This window comes from Nicotiana tabacum, chromosome 13, assembly GCF_000715075.1.
Source record: "Nicotiana tabacum cultivar K326 chromosome 13, ASM71507v2, whole genome shotgun sequence".
NCBI classification, from domain to species: domain Eukaryota; kingdom Viridiplantae; phylum Streptophyta; class Magnoliopsida; order Solanales; family Solanaceae; genus Nicotiana; species Nicotiana tabacum.
In genome coordinates, this window is record NC_134092.1 from 127,021,975 (window position 1) to 127,047,686 (window position 25,712).

The 25,712-nt window shown below is 39.9% G+C and overlaps 1 long non-coding RNA gene across 3 annotated transcripts; it reads left to right on the top strand.

Annotated features, from left to right (window-relative positions):
* Positions 1-842: 842 nt before the first annotated feature.
* Positions 843-8,184, top strand: LOC107802163 (uncharacterized). Of its 3 annotated transcripts, XR_012698183.1 has the most exons (3): positions 843-5,136; positions 5,529-5,705; positions 7,910-8,184. It is a non-coding gene; the product is annotated as an uncharacterized LOC107802163 (long non-coding RNA). The 3 variants fall into 3 exon arrangements; XR_012698181.1 differs by having other exon boundaries at positions 843-5,705; XR_012698182.1 differs by lacking the exon at positions 5,529-5,705 and having other exon boundaries at positions 843-4,142.
* Positions 8,185-25,712: the final 17,528 nt, after the last annotated feature.

Sequence of the window (25,712 nt, forward strand, 5' to 3'; positions counted from 1 at the left end):
AGTGAAATTAACCCCTAAAATTACTCAACATCATCAAATTTACATTCTTGTCCAAATTTAAGCAAGTACTCTTGTAATAAAAAAACCAAACGAAATATGAAATTTAGTGGGCGTTTGGACATAAGAATTGTAAAATTTCGAAAAAGTGAAACTTTTGTTTTTCAAATAAAAATGGTATTTGAAAATTAGAGTTGTGTTTAGACATGAATATAATTTTGGATTGTTTTAGAATTTTTGTGAGTGATGTGAAGTAATATTTTTTATTAAAATAGCTTTATGGAGTTTTCAAATTTTTGAAAAATTTTAAAATTTCATCTTCAAGTGAAAATCGAAAGTTTCATAGCCAAACACTGATTTCGAAAAAAAAAATAAAATATTTTTGAAAGAAAAGAATATTTTTTTATGGATAAACGGGCCCTTAGACTCGATCCAATTACAATATCAAGTCAAGACCAACAGAAGGGTACATTGTTTATTTGTCGCTCTCTCCGTTTCAATTTAGATGAGGTAGTGTCAAAATGATTTGACACGAAATTTAAGAAAAAAAAGACTTTTGAAACGCGTGGTCTTAAAAGTTTAAGGGGTAAAAATTTTGTGGAGCCATGATATTTGTGTGATTATAAAAACTTCTCATTAACGGTAAAAATGAGTAAAATGAAGAGTTTAAAGTTGAATTATTTCAAATTTAGAAATGTGTCATTTATTTTGAAACAGAGTAAAAAAAAAAATAGCTCATTTAATTTGAAACGGAGGGAATATCTTTATCTTGTTAAAAATAATGAAGAATTATGTAGATATTTCTGCAACTCTTGACTTAATCCCCAGGATAGTCCTACTGTTAATAAGCGGCAGTTGAGGAGCTTGGGGTCGTCAGGGTTATTTTGGAAAGACTGGAATTGCTATTTGGGAAAACCTGCAACTATTTTAGCCTAACACACGTGGTATCCGTGGTTTCCACAGTTCTCACGCGTATATCCCACAAAAAAATCGCCGCTGCACTGCTTAGCCTATCTCAGTGTTCATAGCTGGGAAGTAAATCTCCTTTTAATCTATCTTCAGGTCGTCTGCTTTTTCCTTGCTCTTTCTCTTGCACTTCGGTGGATTATTGCGGTAATTATCCTTCTTTCTTATCTTCTGTTTTTCCCCATATTTCATAGGATACTAGGATCTAACATTCTACTGCTGAAACCATTAAAACCAACGCTTAATGGAGTAAAACACATCAAAAAATCAAAAAGTGAAATATTACCTCGCTGACTTTTCTATTCTCTGGTATCAAAATTGACTCTAACTATCAGAAGTCTGTTATTTTTATCGCACCATTCTCTTGGACTTTTGGGTAACTATTTAATTTTGTCATTGAAGCTTGAGTTTTTCCCTCCACTTCATTTTGCGTGCAAGATTTTACTGAAGAAGAATTGGGTAAAAGTCCTTAGGTAAAACTATTGTGTTATAGGTGTTTGATAAATTTCTTTAAGAGATTAATTAATTTTTCATTACTGGTTTGCTCTCCATTAAAATATAAACATATTGTAATTTGGCATGCGACAAAACTGGTGGTTCTCAAATTTTTATTCATATAAGTTGCAAAAACAAGTGAAAGCTTTTTTGGATTAATTGCAATAGACACATAGGAATTTTCGGAAGTTAGAACCTGCCAGTCCAAATGCAAAGTACCATTATTCAACGAATCATGCAAAAGTCCCTCTTCATCGTGATGTGGTCAATTTGATTATGTAATTAGCTAGGTCTTCACTGAAGTTCCAATTTGAGAATTGCGTGATCTTCCTTTGAAAATTCCTTGGTAGATGAAGTAATAGAGAACTACTAAAAAGAAAAATTGAAAATTTCATCTCCTACATAGAGGAAATGTGTAATTCTAGATGATACCTTCTTGGTTACAGTAAGTTGGCATCACTGCTACATCGTGTAATTTGGCACGAAAAAGTTGAATATATGTATAAGTTTGATTTTGGCATGTTAAAAATGCATTGTAACTTTTGTTTTTTGATAAGAGGAAACCCGCAGCCGCTACACTTGGTGCGCACTGGGTAAACTTCCCCTGTGTAATAGCCTGCAAACCACACAGGGAGATAAACCGCACTAGATAAGCCATGCGTGACAGGCTCAACCCAGAAGGCATTGAGGGGGATTCAATCCCAGAAGGTTTTTAAAAATGCATTGTAACTGTGGCGGCATTGATCTTTTCCATTTGTTTTTGTCCCCTAGAAATAGAAAGCCAAATTAGATATAATTGGCAAAACGACAAATCATTAAAGAGATGTAGGAAATTCCATAGTCCTGGATGATATGAATCATGGTGTTCAAACTTCAAATAAAAATATTGTGACAAATTGTTCCATCCAAAGAGCCATGTTGCGTCTTTCATTTAAGTTTAGTATGAACACAAGTTGAAGGGACAAGATGCGTTGGTATTGATCATCAGTGGGTGTAAATTGCAAAATGATGTCCTATTTTGACCAACTAAAATGGATTGATTCTGAAAGAAAATATAATAAACACATTGAAACTAAGATAGTGCAATCGACTTAGGATGTTGAGCCTTGTGGGACGAAAGAATATGAATAATTCTGGAAGTTATCTGTTAAACTCTACTAAAATCTGTAGAGGTTTTAAGCCAAGCTTTAAGTTAAAGTGAATATACTGAAGAGTGTGGAATGAAAATCATAAGAAATTTGAATTTAGATATAAATATTATGTGATTTTTTTATATTATCAATAAAACACTACATAATTTTCTAGAAATGCTTTTTACTTATTCAGACGTTACTTTTTATAAGATAACGTAATTAAAGAGTTTCACGTAAAAACTCGATTATCTTGTATTGTACTCTTATGTTTTTTTTTTTCATGTCTCTCTTTGTTGCACAACTATTTTCTATAGATATATTCTCTTCTTAATCCCAAGTGTCGATCTGTGCTTATGTGAATTCGGTGAGTGTTTACTTCAGTTAAGGTTTAATTCAATTAGATCTGGTTTACTTTGCTTACAATCTCCTTTGTGGCAATCTGTATATTGGTATGTTAGTTGATAGACTTTCATCTTTTTTAAAATTTTAAGTTTTGTAGGAAGACCGTAATAGATTCAAGTGCACCAGTTCAGGAGAAGGCTCTTGATACTTTCATTTTATGCACACATGCTACCTTCTACTTTCGCCAATTCTGATGATTTACACACATGTGCTAATACTTATTTTACTTTTGCGTTTTCTAGATCAGCTTGTCGTCTCAGATATAAAGACAAAAATATTCTGCTTTCTAAGAGTACATGCAAAAACATTCTGCTTCCTAAGAGCACAAAAACTATCAGGGACCTAGTTCAGCTTGTAGAATTGCAGCAGCAAGAAGAATTACATATTAATTTAGATACTTGCACAATATACTTTTGATTGGTTTAATTTCAATTTGACTTTTGATGCAACTTAAAAGTTAATCAGTTAGTGTTCTTAGTTTTGCAACAGTTTGAATCACATTGTATGATATTTGTTCACATTTGTTTCACGGTCAGTGAAGAGAAGTGCTTTACGTTAAATCAAAAACTAATAAGGTCTTGGGCTCGGGCTCGGGCTCGGGCTCAGCCCGGCCTACCTCCAACTAGTTCTCCTATATAAAAAGCACCGTAGGAACAGCTGAAGCAGCCTACTCTTCGTCGACATGCCAGCTTAAGCCAAAATAGTTTCACTCCTGCTTTTCAACATTATTACATCAACTGCCATCACATAATTTTGTAAATAAAATAAATATTTTAGGTATTTTCAAAGCCTACTTTTGACCTTTCACCGCTACTTTAGCTAAAGTGACAGGTTTTACATCTTGGGCTGACTCATTATAACTACAACCCAACACGTAGATTACTTTTGACAGTTGCAAGATAATTTCATATGGTACAGAAAATTATACACCTACGGATACTCTCCTTTCCAGAACTTTGTTTTTGGATTACCTTAGCTCTGTGAACTTCAGACTTAAGTTGTCGTGTCTACTTGATTGAAAGATCTTTTGGTATTTTGCTTGGTTTTCCTATTGGCTTTCTCTGAAGAACACTGCGTTTGTTTGCTAATCAGGGGTTATGGCGACTGCTGCTTGAGAAGTTCTATTTCGAATTTTCTACTTATTTCAAGGTAATTATTATATAAGATAATTTTCTTTTACGGATGGTGTTTTGTGTGTTACTGTGATTTTTGGCCGAGGTTACCAAATCAAAAAAAAGCTACAGTGATTTCTCATGTAAGAGAAAGTTTTTTTTGTAAATCAGCTAATCCCCTATTAATTCATAGTATTCTGATTCTTTTTTGTTCTTTAAAATTAATAGATCCAATTACAGTAATCATCCATGTTGAGTTAATGGTTTTGATAATTTCTTGACTTCTTGATTTAATTGTAAAACCCCGGAAAAAAATCTAAGTGTTTTAAGACCATTACGAAGATTGACGGGTGCTAATTATATCAATTCGGGTATGAACAAGACTGATAATTTGAATGATATCAGTTGATCATGATAATATATGTATGATGTGCATTAAGAATGGTTTATGGTCTAAGAAGATCCCTAAGGCTAAGTCAAGTTGAAAATTATATGATGGGATAAAGTTTCAAGTGAGTTCGCACAAGACCTAACTTCCAACAAGTATAACTCTCAAGATATAAAGAGTTATATGGGGTACAACCTATCAAATTAAAGCCCTTTGAGTCTAGTTTCCAACGCATCAAACCGTTCGTCATTTGGATAAGTATACAGAAAGTTATGTCCATTTTACTGGACCTATGTCATATGCACGCTCAGATGCACGACCGCGCATATTTGAGACTTTCTATCTCAGGTGCGCGGCCACTTGCTTAGGTGCGCGGCCGCGCACGTAGGATCCCATTAAATAACCCCAAGGACGGGTAGAGAGAGGGGCTAAGTCATTTCTTCAATACTAGGGCTTTCTCTCCATCACCCATCCGACCAAGGCTTCCAATACACATCTAAGGTGAGTTTTTAAGTGTGTTTTTATGACGATTCCACTTCTCGATCACTAATTACAACAAGGTTTTGTATTGGATTCCATAGAATTTCTTCAAAATCTCAAGAACACCCCAAAAAGTTGACTTTCAAGATTTGGTCTTCAAGAGGTAATCTTTCACTCTTAAACCTATAATCATGGATTGTTAGTGAATATATGAGCAGGAAATAAGCATTTGCACTTATTGGATGGTGCTTGGAAGCCATAAATGCTTCAATTAGGTTATTGGGTGTTGTAGATATTTTTGTAATGAATTAATTAGTAACAATTGGGTGGATGTAAGTTCATTGATGATTATAACGATGCTAAGAAGGCAGTTATTGGACAAAGGATGTTGTATTATATCTTGTTGGTGGGAATGAGGGATTGTTGGATGAAAAAACACCATTAGTAAAGGTAGTAAAATGCTATGTACTCTAGGTGTTTGATAAAATGCCTAAATGACCAAAAATCTGGAAATTTGTTTACTAATATTGGTCCAATTGAATTATGTTGATGTAGATTGAAGTTGTAAGAGTAGTGGGAGGTTTTAATATCACTAAAGAGCTGAATTAAGAAAGCTCGATTTGTGACGATCTTATTTTCAAGGGATTTTCAAGGAAATCATCGAGATTTGAGCCGTCCGGAGGTGGCTTCACTCATGAAGATCATTTAAAGACTCGGTTTAGTTTCGCCGATGTAAGTATCTTGCCTAACCTTGAGTGGGGGAATTACCCCTTAGGCATTGAGTCTTATGTGGAAATTGCGTAATTGAAAACCATGTACGCGAGGTGATGAGTACGTACTTGGTTTATATGTGCAAATTATATCGGTTGAAATTCGTAGACGCCCTTATGTATTAAATTTGAAAATTGTTGGAACTTAGTAAATCCTTGATTTGTCACGCCTTATCCTTGTTTATTGAATTTGTTTTTATATGATGATTTGGTGTGATTTTCATCTTGATGTTTATGTGAATCCCGTATTTTTTTGTTGAGTTGATATTTTCTGTAGATAATTTCATTATGGATTATTCATTTCAAATAATTTATTAAATAATTTTAAAATGAGGCATTAATCTATTTGTCAAAATTTTGGATTAAAGAAGGTGTTCTTTGATGAATTACTTTCCAATTTATGTTGTTGAAATTGGTATTGAGTTATAAAGGCCGTAAATCATACCGAGGCAAAGTGTTAAATTGTGAAATATTATTTAGTTGAGTTGTTCACTCCCGAATATTTTGTTAAGATTTTGTGTGCATATTATGGTCGAGCCATGAGCTTCTTATTGTGGAAAATAATGTAGTGTTGATTTCTATGATAAGTTATAATATTTGAGCACTTGATGTGAAATTTTTGATATGTTGTAATATTTGAGTACTTGATGTGCAATTTGTGATATGTTGTAATATTTGAGCACTTGAGGTGCAACTTGTGATATGTTTTGATATTTGAGCACTTGAGGTGCAATTTGTGACATGTTTTGATATTTGAGCACTTGATGCGCAATCTATAATATGTTTTGATATTTGAGCACTTGATGTGCAATTTATAATATGTTGTGATATTTGAGCACTTGAGGTGCAAGTTGTGTTATGCTATGATAATCAGGCACTTGAGGTGCGAATTGTGATATATTGTGATATTGATACGCATGCGGTGGTATAAGGTCGGATGTTGAAACGCATGCGGTGAGATAAGGGGGGTTTGATACGCGTGGCTAGTAGGGGGAACTACTAGAAGTCATGCAATGTGATAAGGGTAGCTAAAACGCGGGATGCTATTTCGGAAAAAATAATTTTTAAAGAATAATATGTGAAGGCTCCCGCGGTGATATAAGGAAAGATTGTGAATTTATTTATGATTTGGGACTACGAGGCGGTACCTCGAAAGTGCCCTTTTGTTGATATTCCTCTATGGCTGCACTTGCTTTTGGTTATTTTGTTTTTCCGTCATTTGTAAATTCTTGTATTTTTCGTGATGTATTATTTGACTTAATATTAAGTGTTTTTTATTTCTTGATGTATTGTGTTGACTTTGGCTTTTTCGTACGAGACTTTGAGGATTTGTATTTTTGGGTTGTACTCGTTTTTGATGATTGAGTTGTTTTAAATAAAAGAAAATTTCTAGTATGTTTTAATTTAATAAATTTTATATCCAAATCAGTAGCTTATCTGATGCTTTATTTTAATGGAAATGTCATTTTTTTCACTCAAACGATTTCTAAAATAAACTTATCTTTTTGTTGATTTTTTACTTGATTTAAAAAGTTTAACCTTACTTTATTGAAAATAAATTGATCTTGCGGATTTTATAACATTGATATTTTGGTACGTGAGTTGTCCGTGCAGTTATGAAAATAATATGGGCATGAGGTGCCGGGGAAAATATGATGATTTTGTTATTGACACGTGTGTTGTCCGTGTGGTTTTGATAGAAATATGGGCACGAGGTACCGTGAAAAATATGAAAGTGGGCTGAGACCCGTAATTTTTATGATTGTGAAATAAGGTGTCACATGGTGACTTTTACTTGAAAATATATTTATTTGAAAGAAGTATATTCGAAAGATATTTATTCAAAAGAAGTATATTCGAAAGGTATTTATCTTAAAGGATAATATGTGAATGATCTATATTTGAAGGACTTGATTTATTGATTGTACTTGTGTTCCTTATTCGTCTGAGCAATAATATGATGTTCTTGTTGCCTTGTTATTATATCACTGGTTGAGTTTGTTGTTATCATTGCTAGTTGTTTTTCAGTACCATTATATACTGTTATATTGCACATGTTATTTGACTAGTGAGTGTCTTGACTGTACCTTGTCATTACTCCACCGAGGTTAGTCTTGATGCTTACTAGGTACCGATTGTGGTGTACTTATACATATTTTTGTGCAGGTATTGGAGATACCAGACTCGGGCAGAGTTAGTGTGTTGATCGCAAGAATTCAAGGTAGAGCTGCTTGGTCGTCGCAGTCCCTTGGAGTCTTTCCATTTTATTATACTGCAACTCTTATTCGAACAATATTGTATATTTGATCTTTGAGATCATTGCATGTATTCAGTTAGAGTTCGTGACTCAGTATTACCAGTCTTGGGAGGTCGTTTGTGAATATTTTCGTTGTTGGTTTTGACACATATATTGAATTAAAAAAAAATTGACTTGAATTGTAATTATAATCGGCTTACTTAGTCTTATAGATTAAGTACAATCACGATGTCTGTGATGGAATATGTATTTATATAAGGGAAAAACCTACTGGAAGAAGGAATCTGCTAACCCAACTTGCTCTTTACTCCGGTAGTTTCAAACGATTGAAGAGTACAAGAAAGCTGTGCTATGGAATGACATAAAGAAAGCCAAGGTCTGCACCTTTCATGTGCGGCCCCACTCCCTAAGGGAAAATTAACAAACACATGAATAGAAAGAAACAAGGACCTCTCCCCTACATCTTTTTTATATATTATGTGTCATCTCTCAAAAGAGCGGCAAATTAAGAGAGCATCCACAAAACACAAAGGAAGGAACGAGCACTTAAGCAATGGAACACTCAAGGATATTATATGCGGTCAAAATCGAGTTTGCCCTTCGTATGACTAAGCAGGATTGGAGCATGATGGACCGAGGTTCGTCATTATAATATCGAGTTGTGACGTGAAGTTGGAAGGTCGGGCTTGAGACCCAGAGACTGATATTATCGAGATCGAGTCAAGGTCGAGCTCGAGACCCAGAGACCGATCAATACCGAGATCGAGTCAAGATCGAGCTCGAGACCCCGGTACCGATCAATACCGAGACCGGCCAAGATCGAGACCGAGCCAAGGAACAAAAAGCCGTTATAACAGCATATGGGGAGAGAATCTCGGCAGAAATCACGACTTGAATCAAGGAAAAACTTATTAATTTATCTATCATGGGATCTCCACTATGTATTTTTAATTATATCCAAAGTAGGATTCCCCCACTATATTAAGAGTGGTTATCATCGGTACAAAGGACATTCATTCATTCATTCACACATTTAGATTTTATTGAGATTTACATAACATCTAGCAAATATTATCCTTTTTTGGGCTTTAATATTGATTCATCATGTTCACTTATCAATCACTCTCTATTCAATTTGGGTTTGTATTCATTCTTTTTATAGTTAAAATTCGATATATCTTTACTTATTTTTCTAATTTATACCAAGTTATACCACGTATCCTTAGAACTACATATAAATTCAACTCCATCCGTTTTCGGGTAAACAGTTTGGAGCCCACCGTGGGGCTAAGGATAATAGTGATTATTTGGTATGAATATCTGTAAAACACACTATTTTATGAATGCTCTTGGAAGTGTCTTTGATTTCAGGTTAAAAACGACGAACTCTCAATTAATGGCCCTACCTATCGACAACAAAGTTGACCTTCAAGATGAGAATAACAACCTGACGCCCGGGGATGAAAGGCCACTCGTTGACCCCGTTGGAAATCGGCCCGTAGATCCAATTGACGTTAATTCGCATGTGGCCATTGAGGCAAACCAATGTTCTGACCCCGAAAACAACATTCATGCTGGAACTCGTTCTACAGTTCGAAACACCTAAAATGTTGGAGAAGTGTAGCGATATGATTTTCGAAATGTTGCAAGCTCAACATGTAGCGATAGCTCAGTTGCAGAGCCATACATAGGCACCGAGCAGGCCCGAGCCCGGTCCACCCCGAGAAGTCACTCACAAAACGGGGCCAACTGTAGTAAGATCAAATGAACAAGAATTAGGGACAAATCCCGAAATTATTAGGATGCTCGAGGAACTGACAAAACGAATTGAGTCAGGAGAAAAGAGGATTGAAGCAAATGACAAAAAGGTAGAAACTTATAACTCTAAGGTTGATCAGATCCCCGGGGCACCACCGATATTGAAGAGCTTGGATTCCAAAAAATTCGTACAAAAGCCTTAACCCCCGAGCACAACTCCCAAACCGATCCCCAAGAAGTTCCGCATGTCCGAAATTCCTAAATATAATGGGACGACTGACCCCAACAAACATGTAACCTCTTACACATGTGCCATTAAAGGGAACGATCTAGAAGACGACGAGATCGAATCCGTATTATTAAAGAAGTTCGGGGAAACCCTGTCAAAGGAGGCAATGATATGGTATCATAATTTACCGCCTAACTCTATCGATTCTTTTGCTATGCTTGCAGATTATTTCATAAAAGCACATGACGGAGCCATAAAGGTCGAGACAAGGAAGTCAGACATTTTCAAAGTAAGGCAAAAAGATAACGATATGCTAAGAGAGTTCGTATCTCGTTTCCAAACGGAACAGATGGATCTACCATTGGTCACCGACGATTGGGCCGTTCAAGCTTTCACCCAAGGACTGAACGAACGAAGCTCGATGGCTTCATGACTGTTGAAGCAGAACTTGATCGAGTACCTGGCTGTTACCTGGGCCGATGTATACAATCTATATCAATCGAAGATTAGAGTCGAAGACGACCATTTGGGTTCCGGGTCCGTCATTAAAAGGGATATCGACCGAGAACCAAGGTCGAACAGGGACCAATACCGTCCGTATAACGGAGATCGTAGGGGTAGCGAACCAGAACGTAACCCCTTACGAGGTGAAAGGAGAAGTGATCGAGGCCAAGGGTCTCGGGGGTTGATGAACAAGAATGGGTTCGACAGGCATACCAGACCTAAGAAAGCACCGCGATTATCAGAATATAACTTCAACATTGATGCATCTGCCATCGTGTCGGCCATCAGATGCATCAAAGAAACTAAATGGCCTCGACCTCTGCAGTCTGATCTATCCCAGCGAAATCCCAATCAAATGTGCAAGTATCATGGCACCCATGGCCACAGAACGGAAGATTGCAGGCAGTTGAGAGATGAGGTATACCGGTTATTCAATGAAAGGCACCTTTGAGAGTTTTTAAGTGACCGGGCCAAAAACCATTTCAAAAACAGAGATTTCAATAGACAAAATGAACAAGAAGAGCCATAACACATCATCCACATGATCATCGGAGGGATCGATGTCCCCAGGGGTCGGTGCTTAAACGCACTAAGATGTCGATTATAAGAGAAAAGCGACCTCAAACTCAGGATTACATACCTAAATGAACCTTGTCCTTTAGTGACGAAGACGCGGAAGGAATCATGTAGCCCCATAACGATGCACTGGTAATATCTGTACTTATGAATAAAACTCAAGTTAAGCGTGTGTTAATTGATCCACCTAGTTCGGCCAACATCATTCGGTCAAGGGTCGTAGATCAACTCGGTCTGCAGGACCAGGTCGTGCACGCAACCCTGGTACTAAACGGATTCAATATGGCTTGTGAAACCACTAAGGGCGATATAATTTTGCTAATAAACGTGGTCGGGACCATCCAAGAAATGAAGTTTCACGTGATCGAGGGCGCTATGAGATATAACGCCCTGTTCGGGAGGCCATGGATCCACAACATGAGAGCAGTAACCTCGACCATTCACCAGGTTCTAAAATTCCCAACACTAGAGGGAATCAAAATGGTCTACGGGGAGCAACCGACCGCAAAGAAAATGTTTGCCGTCGATGAAGTGATTCCGATATCATCACTATCATCAACAAATGGATTAGATTCAAAGGAGAAACAAGACACCAAATAGCAATCACAAACGTCGGCCTCGACCCAACTAGAGAAGCAGAAGACTGTCGAAGATGATGATTATGGGATCCCTCGATCCTTCATAGTCCCCGATGATTCCGACGCTACCAAATCAACGGTCGAAGAACTGGAGCAAATCACGCTCATCGAAAGTCTTCCTGAGCGAAAGGTATACCTGGGCACAAGGTTAAATCCCGAGCTCAGGAAAAAGCTTATTCAATTTCTTATAGCTAACATGGACTGTTTCGATTGGTCCCATCTTGACATGACAGGGATCCCACCGGAAATAACCACTCATAGACTAAGCTTGGATCTGAAGTTCCATCCGGTAAAGCAAAAAAGAAGGCCCTAGTCCGAGGTCAAACATTCCTTCATCAAGGACGAGGTAACCAAACTTCTTAAAATAGGATCCGTTTGAGAAGTAAAATACCCCGAATGGCTAGCAAATGTGGTGGTAGTCCCTAATAAGGAAAATAAAGTTAGAATGTGTATAGATTATAAAGACCTGAATAAAGCATGCCCTAAGGATTCTTTCCTTTTGTCTAATATCGATTGTATGATCGATACCACGGCCGGCCACGAGACTCTTAGTTTTCTCGATGCCTACTCCGAGTTCAACCAGATACAGATGAACCCGGAGGACCAGGAAAAAACCTCGTTTATCACTAAGTACGGTACCTACTATTATAACGTAATGTCGTTCGGTCTAAATATTACTGGTGCAACTTATCAACGCCTAGTAAACCGAATGTTCGAAAAACAAATAGGAAAATCAATCGAAGTTTATATTGATGACATGTTAGGTAAGTCCCTGCCAGCAGAGGACCATTTAAAGAATTTGCAGGAAACTTTCGATATACTGAGGGAGTACAATATGAAGCTCAACCCCGAAAAATGTGCATTCGGGGGTTGGCTCGGGCAAGTTTCTTGGTTTCATGGTGTCAAATCGGGGAATCGAGATCAACCCCGATAAAATCAAAGCTATCGAAGATATCATGGTAGTGAATAATGTAAAGGCCGTGCAGAGGCTAACGAGACAGATAGCCACCCTAGGACGATTCATTTCGAGATCCTCAAATAGGAGCCACCGATGTTTCTCACTACTTAAGAAGAAGAGCAACTTTGCATGGACTCCGGAATACCAGCAGGTTTTGGAAGAACTAAAGCGGTATTTATCGAGCCCGCAGCTGCTTCATACCCCGAAAGTGGACGAACAACTTTACCTGTACTTAGTTGTCTCAGAGATAGTGGTAAGTGGAGTCCTGGTTCGAGAAGAACGAGGTACGTAATTACCTATTTATTATGTCAGTCGGACCTTAGGCGAGGCCGAAACTAGATATCCATACTTAGAAAAATTAGTGCTTGCTTTAATAAGCGCCTCTAGGAAACTAAAACCATATTTCTAGTGTCATCTGATATATGTTGTAACAACTTATCCTCTTCGAAATATTTTGCACAAACCCGAGCTTTCGGGTCGATTGGCCAAATGGGCCATAGAAATCAGCGGGTACAATATTGAGTATCGACCCCGAACCACCATCAAAACTCAAATCTTGGCAGACTTCGTGGCTAACTTTACGCCGGCCTTCGTACCCGAGTTTGAAAAAGAACTACTAATAAAATCGGGTACCTCTTCGGGAGTCTGGACCCTCTTTACGGATGGTTCCTCGAACGCGAAGGGGTCCGGACTAGGCATCGTACTAAAATCACCCACATGTAATGTAGTTAGACAGTCTATCAGAACTACAAAATTGACTATCAATGAGGCCGAGTATGAGGCCATGATTGTAAGTCGCTAACTAGCTAGAAGCTTTGGAGCGGAAGTCATAGAGGTTAAGTGTGATTCCCTCTTCGTGGTAAACCAAGTTAACGTGACTTTCGAAGTCCGAGAAGATCGAATGCATAGGTACTTGGATAAACTACAGGTGACTCTACATCGATTTAAGGAATGGACCTTGCAACATGTACCCTAAGAACAGAACAATGAGGCCGACGCTCTTGCAAACTTAGGTTTATCGGTCGAAGATGACGAACTTAACTCGGGGACTATCGTACAACTCATGAGATCGGTAATCGAAGAAGGTCACGCCGAGATAAACTCCACAAGTTTAACCTGGGATTGGAGAAACAAATACATAAAGTACTTCAAGAATGGGAAGCTTCCATCAGATCCAAAGGAATCAAGAGCTCTGTGCACAAAGGCAGCACGGTTCATCTTGTCCGAAGACGGAAAGCTGTATAGAAGGACGTTCGATGGACCATTGGCAATATGTTTGGGAGCGGGAGATACCGATTACATCCTACAGGAAATTCATGAGGGCACTTGTGAAAATCATTCCGGTGCTGATTTGCTTGTCCACAAAGTAATCGGAGCAGGGTATTATTGGACCGATATAGGCAAGGATGCAAGGGAGTTCGTTCGAAAATGTGACAAATTTCAAAGACATGCGCCCATGATTCATCAACCTGGGGAACTACTCCACTCGGTCCTATCTCCATGGCCTTTCAGGAATTGGGGAATGGACATCGTTGGCCCCCTCCTATCGGCCCCAGGTAAGGCTCAGTTTATTTTGTTTATAACTGATTATTTTTCTAAATGGGTTGAAGTACAGGCTTTCGAGAAAGTCAGAGAAAAAGAAGTGATAGACTTCATTTAGGACCACATCATATGTCGATTTGGGATGCCATCCAAGATTGTATGTGATAATTAAAAACAATTCATCGGCAGCAAAGTAACTAAATTTCTTGAGGATCACAAGATCAAAAGGATCCTATCAACACCTTATCATCCCAGCGGGAACAGACAAGCCGAATTGACCTACAAAACCATCATCCAAAATCTTAAGAAGAGATTAACCGATGCCAAAGGAAAATGGAGAGAAATACTACCCGAGGTCCCATGGGCATACCGCACAACATCGAAATCCACTACCGGAGCAACACCATTCTCGTTGGTTTATGGCGTCGAAGCTATGATCCCGGTCAAGGTCGGAGAACCTAGCACCAAGTTTCGATATGCAACAGAGGAGTCAAATAATGAGACCATGTATACGAGCCTAGAATTGTTGGACGAACGACGAGAATCCGCTCTCGTCTGATTGGCCGCCCAAAAACAGCGGATCGAAAAGTACTACAATCGAAGAACCAATCTTCTACATTTTAAAACCGGGGACTTGGTGCTAAGAAAGGTCACCCTCAACAACCAAAATACGAATGAAGGGCTCAAAATCGTCGGAAAAGGATGCTACAAGCTCAGTATGATAAATGGCAAACAACTACCGAGCAATTGGAACGTATCACACCTAAAACAATACTACTGCTAAGGTACGACCCTCCCATGTTCATTTGTATTTCGAAACTAACCCTTGAAGGTGTTTGACCAGAAACAGGGATGGATTCTTTAACTCGAAGCCTTTAGGTCTGAAAGCACGCGTTGCACTCTTTTTCCCTTAGACCGGCTTTTATCTCTAATGGGTTTTCCGACGAGGTTTTTAATGAGGCAACCATTAATCGTGCTAACTTAAGAATAATTCAACAGTATCCGAGGCCTCTTTACAATCAACCTCGAATACTGGGGGGCATTGCCCTCGAATATATCAAGTTCGATGCAAGGAAGTTACTTCATGGCAACAAGGTCTCGATAGGAAAAATTTATAAGGGCCAAATGGTCAAACGAACCATGCCCGCGTAGTTTGCTTGAGACCTGGCACAAAACATGTACGCATGTATAATGACTTATAAAGAGAAATTTCTTCTTTACCGATATCTCATACCTCAAAAAGGTTCTTCTTCTTCATATTCTCGATCTATTATACAAACAAGCTTAAGGGACGACCATGACCGGAGTTCGAATGAATACCCCCACAAATTAGGGATTGTCGTCCGAAAAATCAACGAGATCGAATGTTATAAACTCCGAAGATCATAAGCCCAAGAGGCAAATCCCAAACTAAAGAGGGATTTCTATAGGCCACGGCCACCCCACTCGGGGACTGATACTTCGGCCAAGCTCGAAAGTAAAACGGGAAAACAAGCCCAAGACGCAAATCCCGGACTAAAGAGGCTATGGTCGAATTAACACGAATCGGAGACGTCCGCATTCCGTAACAAAACAGGCCTTCGAAATCAATCATGAGCCGGTTAAAAAGGCTGCCCCCCGGTAAAATCATAAAAGGCTTCGAAAATTCTAATGAGTACAAAATTGTTCGAACTCTCGAACAATTCCCTATTTTATGCTAAGGCATTGCAAGTTTCGCAAATACGAATGATAAAAAACTCTTTCAAGCCGGAAAGGGGACAAAGCCATAAACAATCCTTTTTACAAAAGCCTAAGGGTTACTTTACTTCGAGTTCGAGCAAGCACTCACTCGACCATAAAGCCCAAGGGCTGTTTTGTTCTTTGAGTTTGATAGACCGTCTTCGTTCAACTAAAAACTCAAGGGTTACTTTATTTTGAGTTCGAGCAAGCACTTACTCAACCATAAAGCCTAAGGGCTGTTTTCTGCTTTGAGTTCCAGAGACCGTCCTCGCTCAACTAAAAACCTAAAGGTTACTTTACTTTGAGTTCGAGCAAGATCTCACTCGACCATAAAGCCTAAGGTCTGTTTTTTGCTTTGAGTTCGAGAGACTGTCCTCGCTCAACTAAAACCCAAGGGTTACTTTACTTCGAGTTCGAGCAAGCACTCACTCGACCATAAAGCCTAAGGGCTATTTTCTGCTTTGAGTTCGAGAGACCGTCCTCGCTCAACTAAAAACCCAAGGGTTACTTTACTTCGAGTTCGAGCAAGAACTCACTCGACCATAAAGCATAAGGGTTATTTTCTGCTTTGAGTTTGAGAAACGGTCCTTGCTCAACTAAAAACCTAAAGGTTACTTTATTTCGAGTTCGAGCAAGATCTCACTCGACCATAAAGCCTAAGGGCTATTTTCTGCTTTGAGTTCGAGAGACCGTCCTCGCTCAACTAAAAACCTAAGGGTTACTTTACTTCGAGTTTGAGCAAGCACTCACTCGATCAAATGACGTAAGGGCTTAGAATACAACTTTATAATTCTATAAGGCAGAAAGGAAGAAAGTTTTTTATATATGTCAAAAATCATTTACAATGGCAGCATGGCCCGATCAAGTTTCTCTACAAAAGACCGAAACGGTCCTAAAAGAAACACAAAACATACTAATCCTAAAGGACTTAGTCCTCGCTAGAAGCAACAACTTCGCCCTCGAGTCCCCCTCCCTTCTCAGATCCGCTCATACTTTCGGTATCATCATCATCATCAGGAAAGGCCAACACTCTGGCTTCAGCTTCGAGTTCTTTAGTATTCTCGATCTCGACTGTAAGATCAAAGCCACGAGCATGGATCTTCTCGAGAGTCTCCCTTCGAGAATGACATTTAGCATGCTCGGCAACCTAGTTTGCTCGAGCCTAAACAACTTCGGCAACCTCCTTCGCTCGAACCTGATCAACTTCAGCATCAGACCGGTAGACGGCCACCATTGCATCAGCATTTGCCGTGGCTTTTTTGACCTCCTATTTGGCCGTTGCAAGTTCTGTGGCCAGTCTCTCTTGATCAAAAGTTGCAGAGCACAACCGAGTCTGGAACTCCTCAATTTCCTTGGCTTGCACCAAGGACTTCTCTTTCAAGCCTCCGAGTTGGGTCTCAGCCGAGGCCAGTTGAGCTCGGGCAACCTCCTTTTCTTAAGTGAGGCGGTCCATGTTCTTTTTCCACTCCTCGACCTCCGCTTTCAGTGCGTCCACTTCAACATGAAGTTTCCTGATAACGTCGAACATTTGCTGGACTTGTGGGACTGAACTGTTATCCATCACGCCCGAGTCAGTGGCATTAACTTCAAAGATTCTTTTTACCTGCTCGGTCAGATCAGCTTGTTCTTTCCGAGCTACTTCTAGCTTAGCCCGAGGTTCTTTTGCTTCTCCTTCTCTCTGCTCACTGAGAAGATTTAAGGCATCTCTCTCCTCAATAAGCCTTCGAATTTTGGCTTCGTACCGGCTCAGATCCCTGATGACGTCCAAATCCACTACTAAAAAGTAAATGGACACGGTCGCATGCAATATAATTTACCAACTATGAGTCGGGGTCAAATCCCACAGAGAACAATATATAGGCGATTAGGAATGTAAGAGAATTATCACTTATTATGCAATGCCAAATACTTAGAATGGTTGTTGAGAAAATATTATAGATAAATGCGAAAACACAAATTAACCTAGAAAGCAAGTAAAATGATCAATGACTACAAGCATGGGTGCATCAGGATTTACACTCAAGTAACGATCCAATATATTTTACAATTTTATAAATATGAATGAGTTTATTATTTATTAGCCTCGGATAATAATTCTAAATTAGCTTTTCTCAAAGACTAACACGACTTTCTAATTGAATTATCCCTAAAACAATTAAGAGACTAAGCACACCCGAATATGGCTACAAGTAGTTCATTGCTATCCATAGGTAGAATCTATAAAGTAAGGGTTAACGCCTCAAGTTCTTGTTAATTAATCTTTCCGAAAATTAATTCGAAGTAAATGGGGGAGTCCTAGGGTTAGCTAATCCCTTTGGAAACATTCAAGAACAAGAATAATCAAAGAAACAACAACTCGCTTCACAATAAATAAAAATCGTTCAATACATAAGTACAACAAGGTATTTAATCCACACTTTAAATATGAGTATTTTCATAAACAAGATTCAAGTGTTGGAAATAAATACTACACACTTAGATATACAATACAAAGCAAGGAAATGAAGAAATGAGCATAAAGGAGTAAGAAATTCTCAACCAAAAGCTTCAAATCTTCAAGACCCAAGTGTGTGTGCAAGAACCCTAGCTTCCAAGACTTGTTCTCTCTAGTATATGGATTGAAAATAAGCCAAAGATCCCCCAAGATATGATATTCTTTCGTATTTGTGGGTTTGGAGTTGAGAAAATGTGAAATGCCAATACTGCCCAGGTCAGAGACCCGTTAACCGCACCTGCGGAAAGTTCCTCGCAGGTGCGGCTCCGCACATGCGGGCCTTCAATTGCAGATGCGTGAACCCATTGGATTTTGCCTACTCCGCAGATGTGGACACTGTGGCGTAAGTGCGACTCCGCAGATGCGGATTAACCATCGCATGTGCGAGCCCATGTAGAATTTCATTGCTCCGCAGATGCGGACAAAATAGTCGCACCAGCGACTCCGCGGGTACGGAGTTTTTGCCGCAGATGCAGTCCCAGTGAAGTTTAATTCCGCAGATGCGGGCCTTCAGCTCGCAGATGCGAGGTCGCATATGCGGGCAGTGTTCCGCAAATGCGAAATCACTAAAGGATTTTGCACTTTTGTACTCTTTTTTGCTCAATTCCGCTTCACTTGAATTCAAGTCTCTTCGTAGCATCATTTACCTGAAAATCTAGCAATATACACCATAAACAACCTCACATTATAATTAAAGGACGCAAAATCTAGAGAAAAGAGACTAGAATGAGTGGTTAAATCACCACTCATCAATCCCCTCGGGATCGGAGGAACGCCTTGTGATGAAACGCAGAAGCCTACAGAATAGAAAAAAGGAATTATACAAGGAAAGAAAAATACAAGTATGAAAATTGACAAAGAGAAAATATAAACTTACCTGATTCAGGGCATGTTGAGCTTCGTTGAAAAGACATGATACTCCCACCTCGCTCGAGCTCTTCTTCGGAGCCTCCGAGTCACCAAGACCGGTGACGTATTCAACCCCGACAAAGTAACCACGGAAAGGGTCTTCCTCTTCATGGGCTCCTTCCCCGTGATAGGCCTCCACGGCCTGAGCGTCACGTATCATCGACTGCGAAAATGAAGGAAACAAGGGGGAATACCCGATCTCTATTGCCCCAAGTAGGTTTTTCGGGACGCAACCTCCGTCTTGGGGAGCCTCAAGCTCGGTTTCTACACCGGCATCCACCGCCTTTTCGACGGTTTCTTTTCCCCGAGGTAAAACATCCTTGGTCCCCCTCGGCTCGGGAACTTGGGTTGAAGTTTCCTCCCCGACCTCATCAAGCCTGGACGGAGCAGTATCAACTTCCACCTGTACCAAAATATTTTGAATATCGGTGCTAGCTCATGCACGGGCCACCAGTCCAGAGTCACTTTCTTCTTATTCTTCTTCTTCTTCTTCTTACCGACTCCATAGTCAGTGGGATTGTGGGCCGCTCTCTTCTTAGGTTTTTTGACCCTCGAGGTTCGAGTCCCTTTTTCTCTTAATCTCCGTCGCCGGTTTCAAGATAGGTGGCAAAGCCTCTTCATCTCCGGGCGAGGGTCTCATAACCGCATCCTTTCCAAGACCTACAAAAGGAGAAAGTAAAAAAACCTCATACTTGAGAAACAATGCTTGAACGATAGGCAAATCGGTAAAGCCAAGAAGAAGGCTTACCATGAGTACGAGCCTCCCACCGACCCTTTGACAAATCGTGCCACGCGCGCTCGACGTATGTTGACATCGAAAACAGGCTCCTGGCCCAGTTCTCGAGGTGGGGAACTAAACCCGGCATCCAAGCAACGGCTGCGTCAAGAAAAACACTAATAAGAAAAGATGAAGAAGTAAAAACAAGAAAAACTAAAAATGCGATCATACTTACGTTTCATATTCCATTTCTCGGGAAATGGCAAACTCTCAGCTGGGATTAGGTCCGAGGTTTTCACTCGAATGAACCGGCCCATCCAACCTCGATTTTTGTCTTCATCTATGCTCGAGGTAAACTCCTTGGTGGCCCGACATTGAAGCTTTATCAGCCCACCTCGGTAAAGTTGAGGGCTATATAATCTTACGAGGTGGTCGAGGGTGAAGAGAAGCCCGTCGATTTTTCTCACAAAGAAATGAAGCAGTATCACAATCCTCTAGAAAGAAGGGTGAATTTGACCAAGGGTCACCTGGTATTTCTTGCAAAAATCGACGATGACCGAATCGAGGGGACCCAGCGTGAAAGGATAAATGTTAACACTCAGATACCCTTCCACGTGGGTAGTGATCACCTCCTCCGGTGTCGGTATCACAACCTCTTTATTTTCCCAATTGCAGTCTTTTTTCATCAGGTCAAGAAGACATTTTGGTATCGAGCATATATATATCTCGATACTGGCTCTCATCGACCAGCAACCGATGAGGGTTTCTCGACCTTAAAATCGAAATCAATAACGCACCCCCTAGGAACAAGTTCTTTAAGGTGTGGCTCCGTCACTAGTTTCTCGTCGGCCGACCGAGATGAGGAAGCAACCTCTTTATGTGGAATGGTTTTAGATATTTTTGTCATCTAAATTTTTGTGAACAAAGAAGAAGGGAGATTGAAGTATTTGGTGTTTTGAGAAGAACAAGCGAAGAAATTCCAAAACCTAGAAATAAGGAGCTTTGGGGAAGGCGAAGAACTATGAAGATTGGAATGAAAATGATTTGAAGGTAAAATTTTGCAATAATGTAGAAGGGGCTATTTATATATTTCACAGTGACGGTTCAAAATTGGCAGTGGATGACCATCGACTGACACACATTTAATACATTGGTAACTGGACCGATGGGACGCTTGTCACATACGTCACAATCGGGCTCGTAGAAGAAGTCAGTATTCATCTAGTCGGAGGTTGAAAAATCATATTGTTTCTCGCCACCTTCTTTTCGAGAAACAATGGGACTATCTGTATACGGTCAAAATCAAGTTTGCCTTTCGTGTGACTAATCAGGATTGGAGCATGATGGACCGAGATTCGTCATTATAATATTGAGCTGTGATGTGAAGTTGGAAGGTCGAGCTCGAGACCCAGAGACTGATAGTACCGAGATAGAGTCAAGGTCGAGCTCGAGACCCAGAGACCGATCAATATCGAGATCGAGTCAGGATCGAGCTTGAGACCTAGAGACCGATCAATACCGAGATCGTCTAAGATCGAGACCGAGCCAAGGAACAATAAAGCCGTTATAACCGTATTTGGGGAGAGAATCTCGGCAGAAAGCTTGAATCAAGGAAAACTTTATTAATTTATCTATCGTGGGATCCCCACTATGTATTTTTATATATATCCAAAGTAGGATTTCTCCACTATTTTAAGAGTGGTTATCATCTGTACAAAGTACATTCATTCATTCACACATTCAGATTTTATTGAGATTTACATAACATCTAGCAAATATTATCCTTTTTTGGGCTTTGATATTAATTCATCATGTTCACTTATCAATCACTCTCTATTCAATTTGGGTTTGTATTCATTCGTTTTACAGTTAAAATTCGATATATCTTTACTTATTTTTCTAATTTATACCAACTTATACCACGTATCCTTAGAACTACGTATAAATTCAACTCCATCCATTTTTCAAGTAAACAGATATGCTTCATCAGGTGTTTCCACACAGTTTTATCTCATTCACCATTGTTTTTTGTGTGTGTATATATACATGTATATGTGTGTATGTCTCTATGTGTTTGTATGTCTTAGGTGAATGACAAAGCATAAACTGTCATGACCCAACTCCATGTCAGGTCGTGATGGCGTCCAACATCGTTGCTAGACAAGCCAACAGTGAATAACTTAGTGATTTCCCATTTATATTAAGCAATTCCAACATCTTACTTTACTTAAATTTAAAGCATTTGATAAATAACGGATTTTAAGGCAAACAACCGGAAACATCAAAAAGCAGTTATAACTATTGAACTACAACCCAAAAATTAAAGTCTACTAATATGTGCCAAGATCTTGTGTCACAAGTGTGTGGGAAACTAGTAAAATATACAAAAAGATAACTATCCTACTATCTGAAACAGAATAGACAGATAAAGGCAAAAGAGAAAACCCGACATCCTGATAAACGACTCAGAAGGGGGGGGGGGCAGCTCACCGTGAAGTCTCAGTCCAAGATCAGGTATGCGCGTCGGGCGGGTAACTAGATACACCAGCTTCAGATCCTGTACAATTAAGTACAGAAGCGTAATATGAGTACATAAATAATATGTACCCAGTAAGTATCCAGTCTAACCTCGAAGAAGTAGTGACGAGGGGTCGATTTGAAACTTACTAGGGCCAACAATAATGTAATTAAAGTATTATGCTAAGTATGGATATCATGAATAATACTGACAGTTCAATAACGGGAAGAGATAAGTTCTTCTTTCAAAATTATAATTTCAATTTCCGCCATATTAGTTAACAACTTACATTTCAAGGCATTTAAGCAGTATAAATCACAGAGAGTTCCAAATAATTAACATGCGCAATTATGTCGAGGTCGTACTGCCCGATCCAACATAATATTAAATTGTGCAATGCCGGAGGGTTGAACGACGCGAACCATAGATGCATCTATTTACTACCGAGGCGCTCGACCCGATCCACAATTAGCAATTATTTTTAAGGAAATACGAATTGTCATTTACAATCAAGTATTCTAATAAATTCTTTAAATAGGTGGACTTAGCCCTTTTTCGAATTCTTTTGTCAAATTCTAACATAATTCGAGTAATTGAATTAGCAAGTAAGGGCACAAACATTTCGAATAAGGCATGATAAGGTTCCTACTACCCGGACAATAGCATAATAGTAGCTACGTACGGACTCTCGTCACCTCGTACGTACGTAGCCCCCACAAATAGGTACACACATTTATTTAATTCATCTATGGGGTTAATTCCCTCTTACAAGGTTAGAAAGGAGACTTACCTCGTCTCAAAGCCTACTTCCTAATTCAAGAACGCGCTCAAACCTCTAAATTTGACGCCAAACGACTCGAAGCTAGTCAACCATTACATAAACTAATCAATCTATGCTCAAAAGTTCATGATTCCACCATTTAAGTGATTACCCAACCTAAATTGCAAGATTCCTAAAATTCACCCCCGGGTCCACAAGCTCGGATTCTGGAAATTTTTAAAGAAAGTTATTACCCATAACCTTAGGAACATAAATATATGTTTTTTACTAAATTCTATAACAAATTTCGTGGTTAAATCTCATTTTTATCAAAAACCTAGGTTTTCACCTAAACCCATAATTTTCACTAATTTACATGTCATAATCTACCCATAAACTATGTATTTAACTCACATTAAGTAGAAATTACTTACCTCACAAAGCTAGGTCGAAATCCTCTCCTGCAAAGCTCTCAAATCGCCCAAGAGTGAGAAAATGTGATAAAAATGGCCTAAGTCCGTATTAAATGAGCCCTCATTGCCCAACGACTTTCGCACCTGCGGTGCCTTGGCCGCATATGCGGTCTCGCACCTGCGGCAAATGCCTCGCATGTGCGCATTTTCCTTTCCTGGCCAGTCTCCGCTTCGACGGGCCTAGTCGCACCTGCGACCACAACTCTCGCACTTGCGGTCACGCAGGTGCGCCCAATATTCCGCATCTACGATTCCTGGGCTACCTATGATCTCTTGCTTCTGTGGCTCGTGGCTCGTACCTACGCGCCTGCACCTGCGGCTGGCCAAGCGCATGTGAGATTATGACAGAACCCTGATGCTTCAGCTATTGCTTCCCAAGTCCAAACTTGGTTCGAGCCTCATCCGATTGATACTCCGGGACCCTCGGGCCTCACCCCACCATACCAACAAGTTTGAAATCATAAAACGGACTCGCTTGAACTCTCGGAATGCCCGAAACAACCTTAAAACTAAGAATCGCACCCCAAAACTAATTGGATCAAACTTAAGAACTTCAAGTTCTTCAATTTACTTTCAAATGCGCCGAAACGTACTTAAACTACTTGGAATGACACAAAAATTTGCGTGCAAGTCTTAAATGACATTACAGAACTATTCCCAGTCTCAGAATTCCGTTTGGGCCTCGATAAATGCCAAAACCTGCTCCAAACCAAATTTAAATAACTTCTAGAACCTTCAAAGGACCAACTTTCACTATTAGGCGCCGAAACGCTCCTGGATCATCCAAAACCCGAACCGAGCATACGCCCAAGTCCGCAATCATCATATGAACCTGTTGGAACCGCCAAATCCTGATTTCGAGGCCGTTTACTCAAAATATTGACCGAAGTCAAACTTGGCCTTTTAAGCCAACCTTAAGGAACCAAGTGTTCCGATTTCAACCCGAACCCTTTCATGTTTCAAGCTAACTATCCCCGCAAGTCATAAAATGGTAAAAGCCCATACAAGGAGTCGTATTTAGGGGAACGAGGTTCTAGAGGGAATAACGACCGGTCGGGTCGTTACATTCTCCACCTTTTAAACAAGCGTTCATCCTCGAACGGGTCTAGAATCATACCTGGAGTGCTGAACAAGTGAGGATATCTGCTCCGCATGTCCTCCTCGGACTCCCAAGTCGCCTCCTTGACTGGTTGGCCCTCCACTGAACCTTTACCGCAGAAATCCTCTTGGATCTCAACTGACGGTCTTGTCTAGCAATGATGGTAACTGGCACCTCCTCATAACCCAAGTTCTCATCTAGCTGAATAGTGCTGAAATATGACACATGTGAAAAGTCGGCATGATATCTCCGGAGCATAGACACGTGAAAAACTGGATGAACCCCTGATAGGCTTGGAGGTTATGCAAGCTCATAAGCAACCCCCCCAACTCGCCTCAACACCTCAAATGGGCCTATAAACCTTGGGCTCAACTTGCCCTTCTTTCCGAATCTCATAATACCCTTCACCGGCGAGACTTTCAAGAGAACCTTTTCGCCGACCATAAATGATGCATCGCGCGCCTTCTGATAAGCATAACACTTATGTATGGACTGTGTTATGCGAAGTCGCTCCTGAATCAACTTTACCTTTTCCAAGGCATCCTTAACCAAATCAGTACCATATAACCTAGACTCGCCGGGCTCAAACCACTCGATAGGAGAACGACATCGCCGACCATATAAAGCCTCAAATAGAGCCATCTCGATGCTGGACTGGTAACTGTTGTTGTAAGCAAACTCGGCCAAAGGCAAGAACTGATCCCACTGACCCCCAACGTCAATCACACATGCTCTTAGCATGTCCTCCAATATCTGAACTGTCCGCTCTGACTGCCCGTCGGTGTGTTGATGAAATCCCATGCTGAGCTCTACACGG